The 6440-nt window shown below is 38.0% G+C and overlaps 1 long non-coding RNA gene across 1 annotated transcript; it reads right to left on the reverse strand.

Annotated features, from left to right (window-relative positions):
- Window positions 1–3623: 3623 nt before the first annotated feature.
- Window positions 3624–5900, reverse strand: LOC309483076. Its single transcript, XR_014200484.1, has 2 exons — window positions 5710–5900; window positions 3624–3986 (listed from the first exon to the last, which is right to left on the reverse strand). It is a non-coding gene; the product is annotated as an uncharacterized lncRNA (long non-coding RNA).
- Between the last annotated feature and the right edge of the window lie 540 nt (window positions 5901–6440).

Consider the following 6440-nt stretch of genomic DNA (forward strand, 5'->3'; position numbering starts at 1 on the left):
CCTCTGCCTGGTGTGGACTATGACTTTGCATTACATTTGTCATTAAACTGCGTTTGGATTCTCACTCTCTCTCTCAGCTGAATGCAACACCACCAAATCATAACAGGTCTACGCTTTTTTAACCACCAAAGGTCTTGATCTAACACAGTAATTATGTTTGTCGGTGTAAAGTCAAGTTTCTGTGAAATTAAATTATGTTTTTCACTTAAAATCAGTTGATTGGATTTTATTTTGCTCAACAAAAAATATAAACTGAAGATATGTTAACATAAAAATTTACCTAATGTGGAAATGTAAATTAACTGGTTTGACTATCAAAAATATAAATATAGCTGCAAGCAGCAATTATTCAAGCTTTTTAATACCTTTATGCCATCTATGCTGTTAGGGTCTATGTCAAACTGAAATGTATGACACCATAAAATATGCACAAAAGAATACGCTAAAACACACAAAGAAAACAAAGGCTTAACAATAATACTTGATACACAATATGCATACTCACACACACACACACACACACACACATTTTGTTGTAGATACAGATTTTTAAATAAATTGTTATTGGTTAACAAAATGTTTACTGCAAGTCTCCTCTGGATAACCCCATGTTAACTCCTTTAAGCTTACACGCATGCTCTCTCTCTCTCTCTCTCACACACACACACACACACACACACACACACACACACACACACACACACACACACACACACACACACACACACACACACACACACACACACACACACACACACACACACACAGGTAAATATGTTTTCAATGTTATTGGGATATGTTGTGAAAATGTATTTTAATGGTCTATAAACATTTCACATATTTCCTTGTAAACTAATTATACAAAACTATATTACCAGTGCAGAAAAATAAAAATTGTTTAAGCATTTATTTATCAGTCAATGCTGGAAACTGATAGAATGTTATTTTATTTTTATTTTATTTTTTTCCTGTGGTCCCTCTTGTGGACAACAGAAGTATTACAGCCTTCATCTTTGTGAGCATCAGAAATCCATGAAAGCATGTTTCTTCGATATGACTAGTTCTACATATGTACACAGGTTTGATAAGTTTCTACTTTGAGCACATAACATATGTTACTCATATTGGGCCACACCAGGGTCTAAAACGCGATAGCGCCACCCGGTGGCCATTTTCTTTCAAACTTCGCACAGACCTCTGGGGCTATGAGTCAAACAGGCCCACTTAGTTATATTCTGATCGGTCTTCATTATCCTGGTCTAATAGGTGCTCAAACTTTATTGGATGATGGCAGCCATGTTTTTCGTGAGACATGAATGTCCTCATAAATCATCATGGCAACTTGGACAAAGACACTGCATGCCAATTTTCAAGCCAATCGGACAAATGGTTGCACAGTTATAGCTGTTTTTATGTTTTTTTCATATTATACCACCACCAAGTGGTGAATCAACACAGATTTTTTGAGTGGCCACAGAATGAACTCATACATGAGTTTAACAAATTTGGCGAAAATATCTCATTGTGTTCAAGAGTTATAACCTTTGTAGTTAAAGTGTCCGTGCCTACCTCGACTGTTCTGGCTACCCATCGCGAGTGTGAATCACCAATTTAAATTCTTTTGACAACTTTTTGCCATGAGGGTCTCCAGATCAGTGTTCTCAAACTGGGGTATGCAAGGTGACAGAGGGGGTACGCCGACAAAATGCTGAGTTTTGCTGTTTATCTAATTCTACTCCACCTTAAAAAAACATTAAACTGAGCTTGTATTTGTAGCAGGTAAAATGCTGTAAATGACATCCAATAAAATGACCTCATCTTCCACAGTCAAAACTGACTGCATCAACACAGTATGATAGATTGCATGCAGAGTATCTGCCTTAGCAAATCACACTACATTACTGCCGTTTACGACAAGTACCTTCTGTAAAAGTGGGGATTTAGCACTTACTAGCGTGAAGAACAAAAATAGACACAGCCTTCTTGTTTTTAATATTGATCATATATTATATGAGCAAGAATGTAATGTTTCCTGGATATCCACACGATTGCAAACGTGACATTGATTTTAAACAACAGTTCAACAAACAAAAGGATAAAATTAAGTGATGTTCATTTTCGTTTTGTCAGTAGTTTTTGCTCTATTAGTTCCAACAAACGCCACAGCAGAACTGCAGCACACAGCGGTGTCTCGTGAACGAATCTGTGGCTTTGAGCGAATCGTGACACTCCATAGCTGTGTCCCAATGTGAAGGCTGCATCCTTCGAAGGACTGAAGACTTCAAGGATGCAGCCTATGAGTCCTCCGAAGGACGTACCATGTAGCCTTCATAGGATTTCCTAATTGCGCAACCAGGTGTTTCTGATCACCGCTCCTCAACGGTGCGAGAGGACAGCTGCCATCCTGATAATTCATTTGATATAGCCTAACTGAGTAAACAGCTATGGAGCCAGAATTGGCTATTGTAATTTTTATGTTTTCTATTTTACTGGAGGACATGGTGAGGATGTTTCAGCCCCGGCGCTGCCGGATCATGTATTTTCGGTTTAGCCCGGTTTGAATATAAAACCCAATTGAATATAAAAAAGTCCAGTATTTCTCGCGCTCGTCATCAGCAGCTGTCACGGTTGCCAGGCGACAAGAACGATCCTCCGTCTAGACCGGTCCGAGCGCTTCAGATGCGCCCTTTGATATGGGACACAGCTGTAGTTAGCAACAATTTGTTAATATAGTGACAATAGACCTACATTTTGTTACTTTAATTTTCGGAACTGCATATTTCATTCAATATTCACGTACAAATGAGAAATAACTTACTGAACCTGTTTTCCCTCACATATGATTTTACATTAAACTACACAAATGTATATAATGTAACAACCTTGAAAATATTCAGAAGTAAAATGCAGTAGTAGTATAATATAAATACAAAACTATAATAAAAGCTTTCCTGTAGCTCAGTGGTAAGAGCATTGCGTTAACAACGCAAGGTTGTGGGTTCGATCCCAGGGGATTGCACATGCCTATGTATGAATGTATAGGATAATGCAATGTAAGTCGCTTTGGATAAAAGCGTCTGCCAAATGCATAAATGTAAATGTAATAAAAACCCAGACAATGAGTTTTTCCCCCCGCAGAATACATACCTCTAGTTTTACTCTTGATACTAAAAACTTATTAAAAGTACTTTTTTCAGAAATTACTCTTTTTGAAAAAGAAAAAAAAGACCTCAGTGACATGGCAGCCATCGATTTAGTTAGCCCTGCAAACCTGTTGGTAGACAACTTAGTGGATAGTGGAAATATGCACTCAAACACTCTGGAGAGCGTCCCAGATGATGTCCCACCAGCAGAGAGGCCTTACCAGGGGCAGCCCATTCCAGTCCAGCAGCTCCAGGGTCTCCCTGCTCAGCTGAATAAAAGTCTACATCATTTTTTTCTTATTTTATGTACTGTAAATGTTTGTTGATTTTGATATGTTTAACGTATGTTGTTAATAGTTGGAAAAAGTACTTTAATGTAGCCCGTGGAACAAATGATTTTCATTTACCAATTTTATTTGAAAAAAAAAGGTATACAAGAGTTTGTTTCATGTAGAAATTATGACTGTCAAAAAAATAAACAATGTCCAGAACAATTCATTCTCTTTTATTTACACATTTAAAGTTGCATAAAAATAATGTACAGATTTTTTCTTTCCTTTTAAAAAATAAAAGTGAAAAAAGTTAAACAAGAATATGTAGAAAAAAATAAATATTTTTCAATCATTTTCTCAAGAAGAGAAAACAGCCTGTCCATCCTCTCCCTGCTCTCCTGTGCTCTCCTCGCCTCTGCCTTCGTGCTGGTGCTGCTGGTGCTGGTGCTGCTGGTGCTGGTGCTGCTGGTGCTGGCTCCTCCTCACCGTGGGCCCTGAGGACAAACCAGGGCCAAGTTTCAGCAGTGGGTTTCCCACTCACACCCTCACCTGTCCCAGGACACTTGCAATCCTAAGGCAGAGCAAATTAACCATGGATTGTGTATTAACGTGTGTATTAACTTTCTTACTTTTTTTTTCTTTTTTTTTTTCTGAATTGGTCTAAAAAAGCTTAACACATGGGTGCAATCTTAAGTGCATTGTTAACACTGCAAAATATGACACATCAAGACAGTGGTGTAGTCTAGTTTTTTGTAGTGAGTATACTGTTATCCCCCCCCTCCTCCCCACACACCCACCCCGCCTCATACTCGCCCGTCCCAGAGCGTCACCCCATAAGCACCACCACACTCACTAATGCATACAGTATGCATCGACATGTAATTGAGAGCATTATGAAATACTAAGTGTTATCAACATGTCAATTTATTATAAGAAACACAACTCAGCCAGTTAAGAGCTACATTTAGCCTTAGATGTTACATGAATATGGTCCCTGAACCACAGGTTTTATCAGCTGACAATTAAAAAAACAAAACAAAAAAAATAATAATTTAAAACATTATACAAATACAAATTTGCTTTTAGAAATGGTGTTTTTGAAAAAAAAATGGTGTTATTGTTTTGGCAAGTTTACTTTTGAAAAACTTTGTGTGATATTCCCTTAAAATAACGTTTTAATAGATTGTATTATTGTGCAATTTCTTTCTAATTTCTTTGAGTTGGACCGAACTTTTATTTTGGTGGGTTGTACACATTTGAGTTTCTGTGTGTTTTAATAAACTATTATTATTATTATTATTATTATTATTAGGCATACTTGAAGTATACTATACTGTGCAATAGTAATATATTTCTGTTATAATTTCTTTGACAGGTTGTCGTAAAGACATTACAGTCTCTTACGTGTGTATATGAAACGAATGAATGACGATAGTTTTATTTAATGAAATGGTGAAATTCTCGTGAAGTGACTTTCATAGCAGCTCTGCGATGAAGTGCACATATGTAGCTTACTTCATGTCTCAATACAGTGAAATGCTGAAAACACCACGAGCGTGAGTCACGCGTGCTTCAGTGTGTGTGTGTGTGTAGTGGAGCACACATTGAGCGCTCATTCCCAGAGACGCGTAGAACAATTGCAGTCTCTTTTAACTTAAATATTCACAGACACTAGTCCATATCGAGATTTGATTCATTGTACAGCCCTACTTTTGATTTATTAATTCAAAAATAGCCAAATTCCGTGACTGGATTCCGCGATTCTATCCGTGTCGCTTCGCAAACACAGACGGGGTGAATTTATGAATGAAAGTGTGAAAGTTCTGACACAAAACGAAGTTGTTACGTATCCTCACGCTTTTTTTAAGTGGGTATACGGAAATCCTTGGCCTTTTCTAGTGGGTATACGGCGTATACCTGCGTATCACGTAGACTACACCACTGCATCAAGACATGCATACAAAATACTTAAGAAATCATATTTCTATATACTCAAATTTGGTTAAAACCACATAGCTTTCATGACAGCACTACAAAAACACATAAAAGTGAAACCCCATTGCCTTATCAACTGCTTTTCTTATTGTTGTGGGCTTTATAGGGTGAGTGATATTTCTTATAATACACAAGTGAGATTACAAATAGGTCGTTAAACTAATATTAGCACAGGTTTTGCCTCAAACTACCTGACAAATGAAGCCACGCAATGGAGACGAAGGAGTTAAGATGAAGTTTATAATAAACTTTAACTCGGTTTCGCTAGCTATTTAAGTAAATGAAAACATAATACTTACATTTAAATTTGAATTTGCTGTCCACCACCGATCTCTAGTCTCGACCGCCTTTAAAAATAAATAAATAAATGCTGTCGTCAACGGCGCGCAATGACTTATGGGGTAGAATAGGGTAGGATAGGCCGCTAAGTGTCCATTTATGTATCCTTCCTTTCATGAGGAAACGAAGGGCGCATTTTGCGTCGCTTTTGAATCAGGGTAGCCTTCGTCGCATCGCGATGACGCAACCGGCCTTCAAATACGGCCTTCAGAGGATGCAGAACTGAATAGGGACAGCCTTCATCGCGCCGCGGTGACGCAATCAGCCTTCAAATGCGACCTTCCAAGGATGCAGCCTTTGAATTGGGACGTCCTTCGTCGCGCCGCTGTGACGCAATCGGCCTTCAAATGCAGCCAATCGGCCTTCAAATACGGCCTTCGGAGGATGCAGCCTTCACATTGGGACACAGCTCATGATTCAATGACCCATTCATAAATACTTGCTTCGTTTCTGAATGAATGACTCACTGAATCACTCATAAAGACAGTGACTTACCACCACCTACTGGCGGTTAAATTAATATTTAAAAGTATCACTTCGTTTTTACCATCATTGCATACTTTATTCTTTTGAACATTTTATATTTAAAGCATTATTAAATGGGGGAGCGAAAGAAACCTAAAATTCTCGGGACAGCAGCATGTGTCCAAAATGTAATCTTAACCGTTCTATTTCATCAGAAACGATCTGT

The sequence above is a fragment of the Leuciscus leuciscus genome, assembly GCF_965113295.1.
Source record: "Leuciscus leuciscus genome assembly, chromosome: 20".
NCBI classification, from domain to species: Eukaryota; Metazoa; Chordata; class Actinopteri; order Cypriniformes; family Leuciscidae; genus Leuciscus; species Leuciscus leuciscus.